At 37.0% G+C, this 19,369-nt stretch overlaps 1 protein-coding gene across 1 annotated transcript in view; it reads left to right on the top strand.

Moving 5' to 3' along the window:
- Positions 1-19,369, top strand: part of slc25a26 (solute carrier family 25 member 26) — a 66,136-nt gene that overhangs the window by 21,224 nt on the left and 25,543 nt on the right. The window lies entirely within an intron of this gene.

Here is a 19,369-nt window from a genome sequence, read left to right as displayed (position 1 = left end):
TAAAGAGATGCTGTTACTATACTCACTGTTACTTTTAAAGCTAGTGCTGGCATAGTCAGCTGAGATAACCAGCTGTTGCCTCAGCAGTTGGAGAGAAGAAGCCCCCAGCTCTGTCCAAACCTCAAACTAACCTGCTAATCCAGACCCCACTGAGGCATTAAACCTCAAGTTTCATATTTATATCAGCGATGACACTTCTGCTAATCCGACTTACTGTATGTTTACTGACAGCGGTTGACACATTCTTCAGTTTAAGGAACTGAACAAAGAGTAAACATACTTATTTTTGGCCATGGAAAGGCGTCAACCCACTTACATGTTGAATTGAGCAAATGACATCAGGTTTGTCTAGGTGTCAGGTGGCACACCCATGAACTGACATGTACATATATCAGCAAACAAAAATGGCAAGAGCTTTTTCAGAGTGCAAAGCTCCAATCTGATTGGTTAAATAAAATGTTCTCAAGTTAGGACAGGTTTCATTTACAAGGCAGTTCAAATGAATAGCTAACCATTTCACCCAAAAATACAATTTCTGTCATTATTTATTCACACTTATGTCATTACAAAAATAACAATAGCAACCACATACAACAAATAAAACACATGCACATGTATAATTAAAATGAGACTATATATACATAGAAAGTCAGATCATATTGCACTGTTTATGTAATTTAAAAAGGTTCCCAAATTTTACAAATATTTCACCTTTGTCCTATAGACGGTTTCATCGGACGCACGTGATACACGTCTGGATCCGAACTTTACTTCCGTTTTCGTTTTTTTAATGGTCTGACTAGTTGCTAAACTGATCTCTTGAACAAATGCCTCGTCGAAAATAACAAATGTTTTGGTTTCCTAGGTAATCTTTGTGTTTTTTTTGTGCTTGTCATATAAATAAAATACGTTTAAAGTACTTTGTTGTTATTTATTATTAGCGGAGTTTACCGGAAGTTACGTGCGGACCGCGACAGCCACTTGTTTATGTTGTTACTGCTGAAACCGTCTATAAGACTTTTTCTTTTTTGAAAAGCAAAAGAAAAAAAATGTTTTAGTGGTTTCTGTCCATACATTGGAAGTCAATGGGTGCCAGTGTTGTTTGCTTACCAGCATTCTTCAAAATATCTTCTATGTTCTGTGGACAAAACAAAGTCACACAGTTTTGGGATGACGAGTGAATCATGAAATTTTTGATCTTGGGTTAACTTTTTTTTTAAAGCACATCAAAAGATATTAACTCATTCCCCACCAGCCTTTTTTAAAAAGTTGCCCCCGAGCATTTTTTGTGATTTTCACAAAATGTTCTTCTATAAATAAAAAAAAAAGAAACAAATATATCAAATGAAAGAGCAGACCCTTGGCTTTTAAACAAACAAAATGGGGATTATGGTAGGTTTCTTTAAAACGACAAATTTTTGAGCAAAAAGCTGAAATAATAGCATTTTTATAAAGGAAATTTGGTAGAAATCAGATTCAGAACTATTATTAAAACATACAGTTTAAAATTAAATTCATTTGTGCTTCAGTTTTTTATCAATCTAGTGGATAATAGCGGAATTACAGATTACCGTAAAAACTCGTCAGGAAAGCGTCATTGGCAGGGAAATGTTTTCTCTTAATTGATGCGATGACTTGTCATTGGTGGGGAAAGAGTTACAAATTTTATTTGAGGGGGATTTCAATGGGAATACTGGACATTACTGGACAATGGTGGTTCGTGACTTCTTTTTTAACTCTTTCACCACCAGCGTTTTTTTTTTAAAAGTTGCCAGCCAGCGCCAGCGTTTTTCATGATTTCCACCAAAGTTTAATGCCTTCCAGAAAATGTTCTTCTTTAAATATATAAACATACAATATAGCAAATGAAAGAACAGACCCTCTGCTTTCAAACAAAAAAAAACCGTTTCATCCTACCTTCAGTGGTTCTTTTGTAATCAGCTTTTGAATATGGGTAGGTTTTTGCAAAAACACCATATTTTGAGCAAAAAGCAGAGATAATTCCATTTTTGTGACGGACTTTTCATAGAGATCCCATTCAGAGCGATCTTTAAAACAGACTCGGACATGCAGCCACTTGCCATAGGGCAATACTTCCGGGTTTAAAATGTTGCGGAAGGGCGCCACCTGATGGATAATAGCGGTATTGCGGAAAGACGGAAAATCTCGTCATTGGCGGGGAAGCGTTTTCTCTTAATTGGCGAGATATCTCATCAATGGCAGTGAAAGAGTTAAGGGTGCGCGATGCAAAGGTCATCAAAACATGTATTTAGCCCGTCATGTGTGGGGCTCTTCATGTCAAAAAATGTGTTTGGTGTGTCATGTTAACCTATGTGCATCACACGTCATGTCAAAATATATGCCTGCTGCAGACGTTTCAAAGGGGTTTATGATAAAAAAGAAATGCTTGTGTATGCCAGATACTTACTTAATCTCATGTGTAATCAGAGTTTACTGTTAAGTTGGTGTCCTGCGAGTATTTTGTGAACTTGAGTGTCTCTTTAATCATAAACCCTTTCGACGCGTGTGCAGCAGGGACATTTTTTGACATGATGCACATAGGTTCACATGACTCACCAAACACACATTTTGACATGACGAGCCACACACGACACTCCAAACACATATTTTGAATTCACGCCCCTCGGAAGGGAAGTCACTGGCTGCCACTTTTAATGGAATTGTGCTGCATGATGGTTATATTTTAGGGTTAGAGATGAAAATATCGTTACATGTGAGTATTGGATAGCTTTACAGTACCGCAAAACAAACCCATGTTTTATGACACGCATCTTATTGCAAAATTTTTGCCGATACACAACCGTACTGTATCTAATGCCTAATATGACTAAAAAAGTTACTTTGCATGTCAGTCAGACAGCCACTTCCTGTCTAAAGCCAGAAGTAGCCAAAATAAGCTGCAGGATTTGGACTAGCTTGGATCTTCCAGCCCTAAGAAAAAGTTCCATGGAGAATCCATCCTGGAGGAATATACAGGCATGTTTTGTCAAAGGTAGAGGTTAAGTAGTGTGTATGTGAATGAGCCATACAGTACTTGTATGTCTGGCTACAGGTTCTTGCAGCCGTTCACTCTTTACTCTCCCTGAGGGACTGGTTTTAAAAGGTCTCTTTACAAAGTTGATCAGCATTACAAGATTCCTTGTATATGATGGGTTCGAACAAGACACTCCAGTTGTCTGAGTTTTTCTGATGAGTAATATAGTTTAATTGGATACAGACCTTTCCACTTGCAAAAACCCCCTGGTTTACCGATGGACAAATGCTTGAAACGTCCTCACGGTCCAGTCATAGAATAAACTCTCACTATTGTGGTAGCCAGTATTTTATCCAGAGATGAATGTTTAGTTCATGTTGTTACGTTGCACTTTAAACTCCCATTCTTACTCGATTCCAATCTGTCATTTTGTTGATTCATGTTTCATGCCGGGACTCCTGTCTAGCAACAGTCTCAGCTGTTAAATTATCCTTTTTACACACAATCCTCAGCGGTACGTGTTCCTCTCCACCGATAGCATAACCATCACAAAACTAGCTTCCCTCGCCAAGGTTTCTGCAACGGGACCCTCAGAACGGCCTGATATGTTGATATTCCTGTCCAACGCTGTACCGATAATCTAAATCTTCCCAGCATATAAGGATATTGTCTTTAGATATTTAGCTTGCACTTGGACTGCACTCCACTTGACCTGAACACACGTTCTCAGACGTTCACAAGTGCCATATTTCATTAGTTCTGCAGCACTGTAAAGCATCAATCAAAAACATTCATATTGTATTTTTCATGCATTGTTAGTGTGTTTGAAGTAGAGCTTGTTATCTCCAGCTTCCTTGCGAAACAACACACAATGAAAACATCATTATTTAAAGGTGCAATGTGGGACTTTTAGAAGGATTTCTTGAAAGAAAAGCAATATAATATGCGTAACTATATTATCAATAGTGAATACAAACCTTACACAATGAACAGTTAAATGAGCTGTTTTATTTACATACACTGCGGGTCCCCTTAACTCTTTCCCTGCCATTGACGAGTTAACTCATCAATTAAAAGAAAATGCTTCCTTGCCAATGACAAGCAATCTGTAATACTGCTATTATCTACCAGGTCCGCAACTTATAAAACCCCTAGGGCAAAAAGCTGTATTTCCATGTATGTTTTGAGGATCTGAATCTGATCTCTGTCAAAAGTCCTTCACAAAAATTGAATTATCTTAAAATTTGGTGTTTTAGAAGAAACCTATCCATATTTGAGAGGTGATAAAAACAGAACTTATGAAGGTAGGATGAAAGGTTTTTTGGGGGGTTTATTTTTTTATTTGATATATTGTTTATATATTTAAAGAACATTTTCTGGAAGGCATTCAACTTTTGTGAAAATTCTGAAAAATGCTGGCGCTGGCTGGCAACTTAAAAAAAAAAAACGCTGGCCGGGAAAGAGTTAAATTGAAGTCGCCACCATGCTTTTACAGTAGCCTTAAACTAACAAACTGTTCTTCAGAGCGCGTTTCGTCCATATGTTAGGGGCTGTTTACACTTAGTATTAAGATGTGTTTTCATCAATCGGATCACAAGTGGACGAGAGAGACACATTACGTTTACACCTGGTATTTAAATCCGTCTCTTTTGTCCACTTTCGACCGCATCTGTGCTGAATACTGTGAGGGGGTGGTCTGTGAGACGATGGGCGAGTCTCTATGCTGTCATTCAAACGCGAACGGGAGTAATTACGAGTTTATATGGACGCAAACTAATATTATGTCGGAGTCCGCTGCTTGTTTAGCAAGTATACATGCTGCACAGTGTTTTGTACGTGTGTATGTAAGAGCTTTCTCTGAATTTTCAGCGCAATTGATGAAATAGGATCGCGCAACTTTCACGCTTTCAAAACGAAACTATGGAGAACACCCGCAGTAGTTTTATCAATGAAAGGCTAAAAATAGCGCTGTTCACCTATGTTCACGCCAGAAGTCAAAAAAGACGTAAAACTTGTGTTTACTACCTCAGATTAGATAAATGGGCGGAGAGAAGGCGGTCGCGTGTGGCTGTTCGAACACATTCAACCACATTTGCGTTCCGCAACTCCAAAGCGATCTGATCGAAAGTGGTTTCGACTACCTCTGGATGTGGTTGAAATTGGTCGAAAGTGGACGCGTTCAAAACGTTTTGAACACCGTTTACACCAATGCCAAGTGTAAACAGCCTCTTAGCTGTGTCTCAATTCAAGAGCTGCGACCTTCTAAGCATGCAACCTGAAAAGGTGAGCACTCTGTCTTTCAAGGTGGCAGCCTCAGAAGTTCGCGAAGAGAAATGAAATGAGACGGTCTAACTTTCGAAGGACCCATAATTTGTGTCACCTGCTGCACGCGCCCACTGCGCCTGTCAGCAGGACACAGCAGAGATGTTTCTGACTTATTAAAATAAATATAGAATCAGAAAAATATAAATTTATTTAAGAAAATATGACACGTTGATGTAGATTAAACTATTCAACAGTATATCAGATTAATCAACCTTAGAAATATACGCAACATACAAAGAATAATATAAACACAAAACATAACTTCTAATACTAAAACAGTGACAAGAAATTTTTTTTCTGATAAATACACACTTTTATTTAATAAAGGTTTTAATTGTTTATTTTAGAATATCCAGCCATTATATATGCAGCCGTTGCAGGCGCGCAATGAATCTTGGGATATCCTCGGCTTTTAAGGATCCATTCGTTCTATTTCTTCTATCCAAGTCGTGCTGCTGTGATGCAATCAGTCTTAAAATACGTCCTTAGAAGGTCGCAATGTATTGGTCCTGATGTAGCCACCGTAGCTTCTCATTGTGTTTCGAAATTGAGGTTGGTTTGCAATTCGCAATCTCATGGCTAGAAGCCACTATAAAACCCACATTACACCTTTAATATATATCGCAATTCGTGACAATACTGTAAATTGATTGTAACTGAAATACAGGAGACAGAATGAATCAATGGCATTAGGTTCAGTTTTTGTGCATTGTTTGCTATGATTTCGTTTAAAGGAAGGCTTTCCATTCTGAAATTAAAAGTTATAATCTTGTTCTGTCTTTCTCTTCAAAAAAGCAAGCACCAGCTTTGTACTCTAGATTTTATTGTATTTATTTATTGGTATAGGGTTTTTTCGCCGTAGGTTTGTGTGCTCGTTCTACTTGTTGGTTAAGTTGTTTTAATTAGCATATCTCACTGGGTCTCGGGGTTATGTTTGCTTCCCACAATTTTCTGCATGTTTGCCTCAATCCAAGCAGAAAACCATCTCAGGCCCTCACATGTGGTTTCAATAATGGCCGCCGATCTGGCTGGGGATCCAGAGAGAGAGAGAGAGAGCGAGAGAGAGTGAGCGAGAGGTATAATAGTGTAGTAGTGGTAGGGGGGTTCTTGTCCCCCTGATGCCCCATAGACCTGTGACCTGAGCTTGAGTATGCCTCTGAGCAACAATGAACCAACGTTCTTGCGGTTACGCAGACATAAATAAAACTTTTAAAAAACAAGTCTGAGAAAGCAACAGGGCCATCCCTTCTGGAGAGTGATACGTATTGCTCTATGTATTGAGCTGTGCCCTTGTAAAACAAGTGTGAGGTTAACCTCTAATTGAAGGGTGAGCTGTGCTGTCTGACGCAGTGATTTATTTCCTCGCCCCATCTTTTTTTGTCCTTCTGTAAACATTCAAGGGGCGTTTACACTTGCCGCATTTCATTGAAAGCATGCTATTTTTGGAGATATCAGATACTAAAATAAGATTTTAAGTGCTATTTCCCAATCCTTTCCCAATAACTTTTTGGTGACCAGTTGTAGGAATGGCTGTTGTCGCCCAACTGCAATAAAACAATTTTATTTTCATTTTCATTTGGTTTTCGCCATATTTTATCTTCTCTGGACCCTTTTTTACCTCAGGTTCAGTGATGCTTATGTGCCCTAAAGTTGTGTGCTTAACCCCAGCCGTCTCTAGAGAATAATTGAGTATGATCATCGACCAGCACTATAATTCGAGGTTGAAGGTGACCAGCTCAATGAGACAGTGAATGTTGTTATTATTACAGCTTGCGAGAGACTCGAACCGGGAGCTCTTTCGGATCCGTAATTGTTTCAGATTTGAGCATTGCATTTATTTGTAATTATCATTTCTCAAACATGAAAAACAAAATAGGTTGAGGGTTTTCCTTTGCAACTTTGACCCAACAATCAGCGATGACTTCACATTTCAGCATTTCCTGCGTCCGGGCGTAAGGTCAGCAGATGTTGATGTAACATACGTCTCCGCGCCAGATTTTATCTGGCAGGATAATATAAATGAACTCCCATTGTTTTAAGCACCTAATATAAATCACAGAACACAGAATGCTGCATCTATTAGTGAACAAGTAATCATGGCCAATTCAGCCGCACTATTGCTCTCATGAGAGATAGTATTGGACCAAATTGAATGAAATCATGATGATGTCATCTGAAACATGCATTCTGGGAAGACCATAAATGAGAGTGTGATCATTGTGCCAGGTAGACGTCGTTCCTTCTCTCTCTTTTTCTTTGCTTCTGTCCAAGTTCTAACCATACCCATAATAACTAATATCAGAAAATATATATATATAGCAAAACTGATACGTACTCGGTGTTAAGAGTTGCGCAGATGATTTGTGGATTGGGAAAACCCACCTGCTGAAGCTCTAAGTGGTGAGTGCCGAAGATTGACTGTAATGTTTAGTTTAGCTCACATAACAGCGGCCCACGGCTGGAAACATCTGTAGGGAGCTGTCAGGTTTAAGGGTGAGCGCATGATGATGTCAAGAAGTGCTGGACTTGATCAACCCTCTCTTTCCATCTTTTAACATTTGTTTGTGGTGGTCGTTGCCGAAGCTCGTACTTTGGGTCAGGGGATTTGAACAAACCTGTAACCTTATGTTATGTAATAAACCTTGCCGTGTGACTCGCCCCATACTTCACAGTCTGTGCTGCGGGGCATAATTCATACCTGAATTCCATTGAGGACAGGTGTGTTATTGGTTTTCTAAGTCATTTGATTTATGATTTTCCTAGCAGACAATAAAAAGGTGGAAAAACAAATACAGTTAAATTGAAGGAGTCACTCGAGTCCCATGTAAGGATTATAATACACTGAAAAAAATAAATCTGTGAGTCTTACTTGCATACCACCATATGCCAAGTCAAAAGATGCCACCCACAAGTATGTATGATACACTGAAAAAAATTATTAATTGAATTTAATGCATTTTTTTAAGGTAAGTGGTTGCAATCAATTTATTTAAGCTACATTTAAACAAAAGTTTTATATTTTATTTTACTTAACTAATCTTTTTTGTTTAAATGTAGCTTAAATAAATTGATTGCAACCACTTACCTTAAAAAAATGTATTCAATTCATTTAATAATTTTTTTCAATGTATCATACATACTTGTGGGTGGCATCTTTTGACTTGGCATATGGTGGTATGCAAGTAAGACTCACAGATTTATTTACTTTTTTTAAATATGCCACCCTGACTGCGAAATTGGATATGGAGCTTTAAAGTTTGAGTTTATTCTTTTGATTTCATGTTGATTTCAATCTTTATAGCCTTACTCAGTCAATATTAAAAATGTCACTATTATATTTTTACAGAATGATCTATACGTTATGTAGAATGATAATATGTAGAAAAACAGTAAATCACAAACAAAATGACTTTAGCTGGGTTTTCACAGATTGGTTCTCATACTTGTTTGGCAATGACTTTTGTATCTTAACTGGTACAGCATGGTGCTTGCAACAACAGGGTCATGGTTTTGATTACATGCACATGCTCATCACCAAAGCACATGATGCAGAGTTTGCCATATGCATGTGTACATTTTGCCTGATAAGACATATGGTTGTTAGTTTGCATTATTGCAAGCGTTTATGTAAGTGTTCCTGAGCATAGAGAATTTGAGTGTTGGGTGATTTTCACAAAATCCAGATTTAGAAGGTCCAGCATCAGAATTTTTAAAAAGCCCTTGAAGCCAATTTTTTTTATTTTTAGAGGATTTAAATATTTCCTATAGAATAATTTACATTTTTTAGATTATCATTATCATAAATTATCATTACTGCAACATGATATTACATTAAATATATGCATTTACAAACTCATGTTTTGGTAATGAGAACTAAAAAGTTATTTTTAGAGGATTTAAAAAAATTGCACATAAGATTAACGTCTGAAAGGATTAAAAAAATATTCCTATAGAATAATAAAAAAAATTTATATTATCATTATCATAAATTATCATTACCGCAACATGACATTAGATGAAATATATGCATTTACAAACTCATGTTTCGTTAATGAGAACTAAAAAGTTGTCTAGGTACTATGACAAACAAAATTTCAACTTTTATCTGGAGAGAAAAAAAATAAGAACTGCTTACCTGGTAGCCATCTTGAGTGTCACAGTCAATTATGTCCCTTCCAAAAAAAAATTTATTTGAAAATGTTAGTTCCTTGAGGGTTTATAAACAATGATTGAAAATTGTTGCGGAGGATGAGACTGCAGTTTACATTCCTTATTATTGTGTCTACATTTACCAATGATCACCAAATACCACATGTTTCTATACTGTAAATGTTTATAGTATAACATGCACTGAAGCTTTTAATTTTTTAGATTTTTTAATTATAAATATTTCCATGTCAAAGAACCCAAATCCATTCATGGACACGTTGCGGTAATGAAAATTTTCCCTTTAAATGTGAAAAAAAACAAAATATGGTTTGTATGATGTCATTTGAAATCATGTGCAAAATAGTACATGAAGAGATGTTTGTTACTGTATGCTTCTTATTTTGATACTCTTACTTTGCATTAACTTTTTTATCAAAATGTTTCATGACACCTCATAAGTCTAATTTCACGAGAATCACCAAGTGTTTGATTCAGCTCTTCATACACACCTTCTGCACAGTGTCTTCAAGATAACAAGTTTCCAAGCATCTTTATGAGACTGAGGTCATTAATGTCACTGTAATGCACAATATTTATGCTTTTTTATTAACGTCAGTGCAGTTTTGCATTCACGAATGCACGTCTCTCCGCTCCTAGAGGGTTTGGTTGTGAATCAAATCCTGAACATTTTATGTGACAGCTATGAACGCTGTTATTCTCCACTTCTACCGTCTTCTCTTTAAAACTCAGTACGTCTTGCTTTGTCTATTTATCTACCCCTAGGACCACCATCCATCTCCCGACTCTGTCAGCACCAAATTGAACCAGCTGGAGGGCATCCCATGTCAAATATACGCTGATTATAAATTGCCTCACTAGAAGATTTCCTATGAAGTCACGCCCCATGTGCCTCCGTGAAAGGCCCTGAATGCCTGATTGACAGGTTTCTGTGTGTGTTCGCATGCACGCGTACACCTGTAGCTTATGTTGGTCAATGTTGGACTTGAATTACCTATTATTTCAGGCGCTCACCTGTATGAATGAGAAGAAAGGAAACGTACGGTTCATTTGTAGCTGCTACGCGTCGTCCGTAGACCCGATAGCTTGTTGATAGGGGTGCAGTCTCTGCTTTTGTTCACTGTTATATCAGCCTGGCACACTTGCTGCAACGGGACAATGCAGCCGTGGTCAGAAAATCCCTCCACAATGTAAATATTATGTGACGGTTCTGGGAAGCATTTTTGCTCATGTCGATGGAATTGCACTGTTGAAAATCTGCCAGTTCACTGATCTCAAACAGTCCTTAACCACATAACCCCGCCCAACACCTATTCTGTCTTTCGTTCTCCCTCTGGCACGAAACAAGTCTTAATCCGCTTTGAATATTATTGCACAGAGTTTTTACTTGTTTTGAAATCCAATTGGATGGTCGCGACATTCCGGATCTCCTGATTGGCTGATCCCAGCGCTCCAGGCCTGGTTTGGCTTGTTTAAGCAAAGCCTGTGAGAGTTTTCATGCGATTCTGAGGCATCCATCCAGCCTGTCAGTTACCATTTCTCAACAAGTGGATTCACGTAACCATGCACAAAACAGCGCTGAAGACTTACAGCACTGCTGATTCATGCTTTCTACTTACTAACCGGCCATAAATGCTGCATCTTGAAGACTATTATGGGAAAGTTTATATTCAAAACCTCAAATCAACCTTTCCCCACGCATTTACTTTATATTCGGTCTAGGGAGCTGTAAGGCCACGTTCATCACCGCAGCCAAGATTTTATTGCCATAGGGAAGCATGAAACTCAACACAGCCGGCATTACCCCCTCCCAAACCTACACAGATAAAATGTTTAGGGCATCCCACTGGCATGCTTTCACTTCATTGATTTTCTATTATTTATGTGTTTATTTATTAAATGTGTTTTTCTAGCCTCACAGAAGATCAGCCCCTAACGTTAAGCTGTTGTAAAGGCCTGAAAAAACATCCAACTGAACTATGGTACTACATGGTGATGGTGACCATAGATGGTGAAACGTATGTAACCAGTAATCTGTAATTAGTGGAGCTTGTATAAACTTATTTTATACAAACATGAAGTATGAAAAAGATATGAGTGATGTATCAAATCATGGGTCTTGTTATGGAGATGTGATCAGATACAATTGTGATTTGTGGATGATTAAATGGAAAAACAGTATCCCACATATTTGGGATTTTAAATAAAAAGTGCAATTGTTAAGTTTGGAAAATATCTGTTTATATTATCTTGTGGTAAGTAAATGAATGGTTGAAGAGATTAACTTTTCTATAATCTTGATCCCCTTCATGATTAGAAAGATAAAGATAATATCTCTCTACAGTTATTTAGGTGTTGAATAGATACACACACACACACACACACACAGATACAAACGCAGTATCGTGACAGCGGCATGCAAACATGCCTGTACAAACACAAATGTGACACCCACACGTGCACACACACACACCTGTGGAGAGGCTCGTAAATCACTCAGGATACAAACAGGTTTAGCCACATGTTTGACTTTGGCAGATGGCTTTGCATAATAAAACTTTCTTTCTCAAGTTCTCACCCCCCCTCCTCTCTCCTCCAATTTGCTCTTGTTTGTTCCTCATCAAACTTACACAAGCTGTCAGTTGCACACTTTGGATGATAAATTTGCTTTTGCCTAACGCAACTGTGTCAATGTTTGATGCCATGTGTGCACTCACAGGCAAACACGGGTTTCAGTTTAACACGTATATACTGTTTGTTGATGTGCATTGCTGTGTCATATACCGTGTCATTGTTTAAAACTGAATTGCCTGGCTGATTATGTAGGCAACATTATAACTGATATACTGTAGGACATCTGAAGACATATCTTGTGAGCATAAAATACATAGCACATGCAAATATTGGTAATAACTAGTAAATATTTAACTAGATATATTTGCATTAGAACTTTTATCTTTTTCTTTTGGCTGAGCTTTTCGCCGTGCATTGTGAGACTTTTCGACCAAGGCTACAATCTTAAAGGGGACAGAGAATGAAAAACCATTTTTACCTTGTCTTTGTTGAATAATGGTAGTCTACCCACATTCACAAACATACAAATAGTGCTAGACATGCTAAACATCTCAGTCTCATAGAAATTTCTCTTTTAGAAATGTCAGCCAGAAAACGGCCCAATCTGAAAAACTGATGCTTATGACATCACAGGCATCTCACTGCCCCTCCACTTTAAAATAATTGGCTACATTTTTTGAGTGGCAGCAAAGTCAGCCAATCAGTAATGAGATTGCAAGTTAAGCCAGTAGGGGGAGCCAAATAGGTGCAAAACCACTTGTTTAAAATCCCCCACCCTTATAGAGCTATCTGAGAGAGGTTTTTAGGAAGCTTCTAAGGCATTACAGACCCAAACAAAAAAATTTTTGTCTACATGTCACATCACAGAACAAGGATAAATACCCCGTTCAATCATTCTATGTCACCTTTAAAAATAAACGTGATGTAAAGGGTTCTATTCTTCTATAAGAGCTATTTTGGGGGGTTCTCCAAAGAACTTTAAGTCTGTGGTTCTTAAAGAAACCATTTTAAGAGCTCAGATGCAAAAGCTGTTTAAACTCACCTCAGTCAAAAATGAGATAACGATATTGACTGAATGCTGATGGCATGAATTATACGTTTATCAAATACCTTTACTTCAAATGACCTTGATCTTGGCCTCAGGCCTTTACAAATACTGCTTTGTTGGCAGAATCCATTAAATGTCACTATGATTTTTCAGCAAAGAAACTGTAAAATGTGAAAATTTGAGTAACTTAAAAATTACTTTAGTTTGTAAGACCTTAAAAATATTAACCGGAACCTAAAGTTAAATTTTAAGTTGAAAAAAATATTTTTGAAGTAATATTTTAAGTTGATCCAACGTTTCACTTTTTACAAGTATTGGATGAATACACGTATGGTCATGGATGCATACATCAAGTTTTTTTTTACCTGGTTAAAGGAGATTTACTGAAAATATATTGACCGAATTTTTGAGCTTTTTATCTTATTCAAAAAGGACATTTAATGATTGGAGAAATAAGATTGTGAAACGAACATTCAAACTTTGGCCCCTTGGGAGCACTTGGACCTGAATACAACACAAATGTGGCAGCCACATTCATCACAGTGCCCCCTAATGTGTGTCTGTTTTTTTGGCAACTCTTTTAGTGTCTTGTCCAAAAAGGTGGATTTTTTAGCAGTGGAAGTGTTTTGCCAAAAAATGCTGAATTTGTTAAAGTGACATTTGTGAAAATCAGGCATTTCAATCACTGACTAATAAAGTTTTCATTGCCATTAAAGCAAAATGACTGAACCTAAACATAAGAACCTGATAAAAAATGCTTATTTAAAAAAAACATATCAGACGCACTGTGCAAATCGGGAGTGTTCTAAAAGGAATAGGGGACTATTTCCGGGCCCGCGTAATTTCACTACGCCTGCTGCAGCCATGTTACAGCAGCAAAGTTCTTGATTATCACACCAGAATGAGAGTATAGTTCCTAGCCATATCTGCCTAGAAAATCACAACTCTTAATTTTCTGTCGGTCTTAGTACACGACGTAACTACAGAAGGGTCAAGTTTTAAATAGGAAAAATATCGAAACTCTTTGGTCATTTTTGAGCGCGATGCTAATGGTCTAATCAGATTCAATGGATTGTGCTAAGCTATACTAAAAATGGTACCGCTAGACCCGGAGATCAGCTGAATGGATTCCAAAATGGTAAAAATCAAATGTTTAACTCTTGGGGAGCTGGAAAATGAGCCTTTTTTTTTTAGAGTGGAGTGTCGCTTAATTTCTGCCTTGCTGTTTCCATCCACATAAAATCAGGTTGTTTAGTTCCTGGGTCTATGAAGTCCCACCCTCAGAAATACTCAATATGCTCAGATTGGTTAGCTGTCCCAGTGTATCTTGATTGGCTGTTTTGAAAAAGCTCCCTATGCTGCATGTTCCTGGGGGGCAGGATTTATGTAAATGTTGGGGTTTGTGATGTCACTAACCCATGAAAAGGCTTAGTTTTCGGCAGTCTTGCCATTCGCTGTAGTTTTTTTAAAGTGATTTCTGTTAAAGCAAATATCTCGTTGCATTTTACTTTAAGCGTTGTAACTTTGCAGGTGTTGTTTATGCTCAAACAGTAACTCTTTCCCTGCCATTGACAAGTAATCTTGTCAATTAACTCTTTCCTCGCCAGCGTTTTTAAAAAAGTTGCCAGCCAGCGCCATCATTTTTCATGATTTTCACAAAAGATGAATGCCTTCCATAAAATGTTCTTCTTTAAATATATATAAACAAACAATATATAAAATAAAGGAACAGACCCTCTGATTTAAAAAAAAAAAAAAGTTTCATCCTACCTTCATTAGTTATCACCTCTCAAATATGGGTAGGTTTCTTCAAAAACACCCACTTTATAGCAAAAAGCTGAGATAATAAAATTTTTGTGAAGGACTTTTGATAGAGATCCGATGCAGAGCGATCTTTAAAACATACACGGAGTTCTTTGTCTTTCAGGTATAAGTTCCAGAGTTGCGCCACCTGGTGGATAATAGTGGTATTGCGGAAAGCCGGAAATTCTCGTCATTGGCAGGGAAGCATTTTTTCTTAATTGACGAGTTATCTCGTCAATGGCAGCGAAAAAAGTTAAGAGAAAACGCTTCCCTGCCAATAATGATTTTTTACGGTAATCCATATTTATGCTATTATCCACAAGGTGGCGCTCTTACACAACTTATAAAACATTGAATTATCCACGGATTCAAAAACAGTAAAAACTGGGTGTTTCCTTTAAAAAAAATACAAAAATTATTTCAGCTTTTGAACAAAATTTGGAAGTTTTGACGAAACCTACCCATATTTGAGAGGTGATAAAGGCAAACAAATTCTTTTTTTCTTTTGTCTGTTCTTTAATTTGATATATTTTATAGTTTATTTAAAGAATAATTTTTCTGGAAGGCATTAAACTTTTGTGAAAATCATAAAAATGCTGGCACAGGCGGCCACTTAAAACAAACACTGGCAGGGAAAGAGTTAAATGATTTGCATCTGAACTCTTTGTTTCTTTCTTACTATTTTATAGTCAATAACCTTATTTTTTACTACAACACAATGATTCTGGGAATGTTTATTGTCCCTTTTTGAAGCATACAGCCAACACTATTTCAGTGTGCATGTAGTGTGGCTTTTGTTATGACAAAATTAGTAGGCTGCATAATTAAGATGCTTACTTTTTGAAACAGCCTTTGCATTCAGGGTGTACTTTAAAACACTACCTCCATAGTTCACTATGTTATGAAACATATGTATATGCTAGACGGGGTGGTAAAAGTTGTCATTGTCCTTAGCTCTCAGTAATAAAGTGATGCAGATTTGTCTTTCCGAATCCAGTTCACCTTCAGTCTGTCTGCTCTTCTCATACACCGTGCTGCTGAATCACTATTCATCTGATGACTTCTCCATCTGGCCCTCATCTACTTCCTGTCACTCTCTTTTTCTCTGTGTTTCTCTGGAGTCACCAGTATGTCCTCCCACAAGAGTTGAGAAATATCCTCTTTCCACTTCACTTTAATATTTCTTTTTTTACTTCAGTACTGTACAAACACTGTCTTTCTTCACTCTTCTGTCACTTTAAAACACATTTTAGTCAGCCTTGCAGAGTCTTGACCTTAATTCCACTACAGTTCTCTTTCCATTATACTCTTTCTGTAGATTAAGTGGTAGAGTATTGTGTTAGCAGCGTAACGGTCATGGGTTTCACATACAGTATATTGATCAAATGTGTATGTTGAGTCGCTTTTAATAAAAGCATCTGCCAATAAGGGCCCCCTTTCCATGCATGAACCTGCTTCCTAATCGGAGGCATTGGGGAAGGGGTGTCTCTTGCTAGGAAGCACTAAAATTGGACAAATATCCATGTAGATCAGAATGAGACATCAAATTTTTTGATCCATCATTCTAGAGGAGAAAGGCTATACTTTACATGTGCATTTTGAATATATAATCTTGTATTTTAAATGTGTAGAATTAACTTTATTAGGTACCATGGGTTTAGATGTACAAGGGATTTGTTTTGGTGTATTGGTGCTTAACAATAACAGTACAAATTGTACAAAAATATACAAATCTTAAGAAATAAAGGGATATTCACTGTACATTATTGCAGAATGTGCAAAATTAACGTAGTGCTAAAGCACACAGTTTGAGTTATTAAGGTGCATTTTAGCAGTTGTGTACATATTAGACAACAACGTGCAGTTTTATAAAGGTTTACATTTATAAAGCATTTTACAATGTCCCCAAAATGTTTCATGTTATGGTTCACTTAATTGTATTATAACAGTTTGATAGAAAGTATTATTAGTTTTATTTTTAAGTTTTGTAAATTGACAGCAGTCATTCATGGATTTTCACTGGAAGATGTAGTTATTTAGCAATTTTAAATATATAATTTAGCCTCCAATGGATTGAAACACATTAGAAGACATTAAAATTAATTCAAGGGAAACTGAAACTAAATGTGATCCAATCAAACTGAATCAGATTTTAGATTGATCTCTCTCTCCTTTCCTTAGTATTCATCCAGTGCTTGCTGACCTATTAAGGCCATTTGTCAAATAGCATGCAAACGGCAACCCGTCCAATCAGCCTTCATTTAAATGCATTTTGACATCTGTTTTCCCAGTTGTCACACGGGCAGCCAAGAGCCTGACAGAGCTGAGTAGTGCAGAATACTAATAATCTCACGGGTAACCCAACACACCCACACACATACAATGATAACTCACCTGACAGTTACATACAATGATTTGCTCACTGATTGCATGGAGAATAGTGTTTGATGAACATTAATATTTTATTTGTCACACTTCGACTTTCTTTGCAAATAAACAATACCAGTCAAACTACAAAGTTGTCTCACCATCTTGTAATAGATAGCTGTAACATCTTGACTCTTTGGTCAAGAGTCACGCATAATTATTCGTACAGGTCCTTGACGATGAAAATAAAGATAATTAAGATATAAAATTCTTAAAGATGCAGTAAAGTTGGCTTTATACTTCTGCATTGATTGTACAGTGTAGTCTACGAAGTAGCCTCTGACGTAGCCTGACACGCACCTATCCCAAAATGTAACAACGCCTCAATGCTTCGCAAACCGCAAGCGTTGTGATTGGTCTGCTTGAACCCCTACCTCAGGTCAAAAAGATCAACTTTGCATTTCCTCCCACCAATTTACACATGCGACGGTAAACATATCAGGGCTATTTTATGATTAATTGATATCAATTTCTTACATACTGTTTCTTTAAGCAGTTACATTTTTAATAGCTCATGAATGCAACCACTATATATAACATTCATTTTTAATTAAACAATGAAATGGCACAATCTCTGTCCCAATTGGGACATTTAAAACAACAAACGAAGAATAAAATATGCTTTTTTAAAATAAGGAAATATAAATAATGAAGGAAAAATGTCACATAAAATCAAGCTTATGATGGCAACAGTGTTTCAGCTGGTGCTGGAAAAGATTTTCTGCAAATCTGTGTGTCAAATCTAGGCTTGTTGCGATAGTCGGTGAAACGGTGATTACTGGTGCTTCAGCCTCTCACCGGTTAGATCACTTGCCCACTGCGACACCGTCTTTCACCGTCGTTTTGATATTTTCTTGTAATTAAATGATTTAGTTTCGTTAGAGAGAGCAAACACTTACAACTGAATGTGTCTGCTGCCTGAATTCAGCGGAGCTGAACGCGCGTCACGTCACAGAGCAGCGGCTGCGGGTGTCAGATTTCATTTATTCCTGTCAGACTGCGGCGAGCAGACGATGGCAGAAGCCGCGTGCTTACTCGTTTTTGTTATAATATACATATATGATATTTAATATAGGTGAGGATTTAAACAACAGTTGCATCTAATTTAAAAGTGAAAGTAAAATGCGCACTTCTGTGCATTTATAAGCCCCTACCACCCGGTGAAACCGGTATCACCGGGTTTGTGCGTGTGTGTGTGTAAATGCATGTTTTACAGTCATTAAGTAATCGTGTTATCCAGTTTTTCCACAATTAATTTACATTTTAATCATCAACATTAAAGGCACACTCTTTTTATAACTAAAATAACAGTAAAGGGTAAAAAAATAATTGCCAAAAATTAAAACGGATAAAATGGAATTTGGGATAAAATAAAACGGAATTTGGGAAAAAATTAAACGGATTTTATAGGGCCCTAGTTACACTCCTAGTAAAATACTACTAATAAAAACTTTCAAAATGATGAACAATAAATGTTTTTGGAGTTAAACATACAAATGTTCTATTAATAAATAATTAATGACATGTTTTTAACTTAACTGTCTCTGATATGATAATGTTTTTGTGTTTTATGTTTGGATGCGGTTGAACTATGTGTTTTTATTCTGGCTGCTGCCTGTCTTGCCCAGGTCTGCCTTGTAAAAGAGGTTTACAATCTCAATGGGACTCTAACCTGGTTAAATAAAGGTTAAATAAATAAAATTAAATTATCAAAATATTTACTTAAAATCTCAGTGGGTACTACAGGTAAATCATTTAGTACAAGGGGGTTTGACTGACAAAAAGGTTTGATGTAGAGGATCTGTTTAAGTCTCAGACTGATAATTAAAACACAATGGTTTGGACTTAAAAATGCAACAGTGTATTGCTAATGAACTGTTGAACTGATTTCTTTACAGTCGGACAGTAAACAGACCACACAGCCTTATGTCTCTACTGAACTAACTCATGAGACGAAGAACCTCACTGGCCTTCATTCAAAAACCTGCTTTCCATCCTTCTGTCTTTTCCATCATGCACTCTCTCTCATC

The sequence above is a fragment of the Paramisgurnus dabryanus genome, chromosome 14, assembly GCF_030506205.2.
Source record: "Paramisgurnus dabryanus chromosome 14, PD_genome_1.1, whole genome shotgun sequence".
NCBI lineage: Eukaryota > Metazoa > Chordata > Actinopteri > Cypriniformes > Cobitidae > Paramisgurnus > Paramisgurnus dabryanus.
Note: the sequence above shows the minus strand (reverse complement) of the source record. Positions and strands in the feature narration are given on the sequence as shown.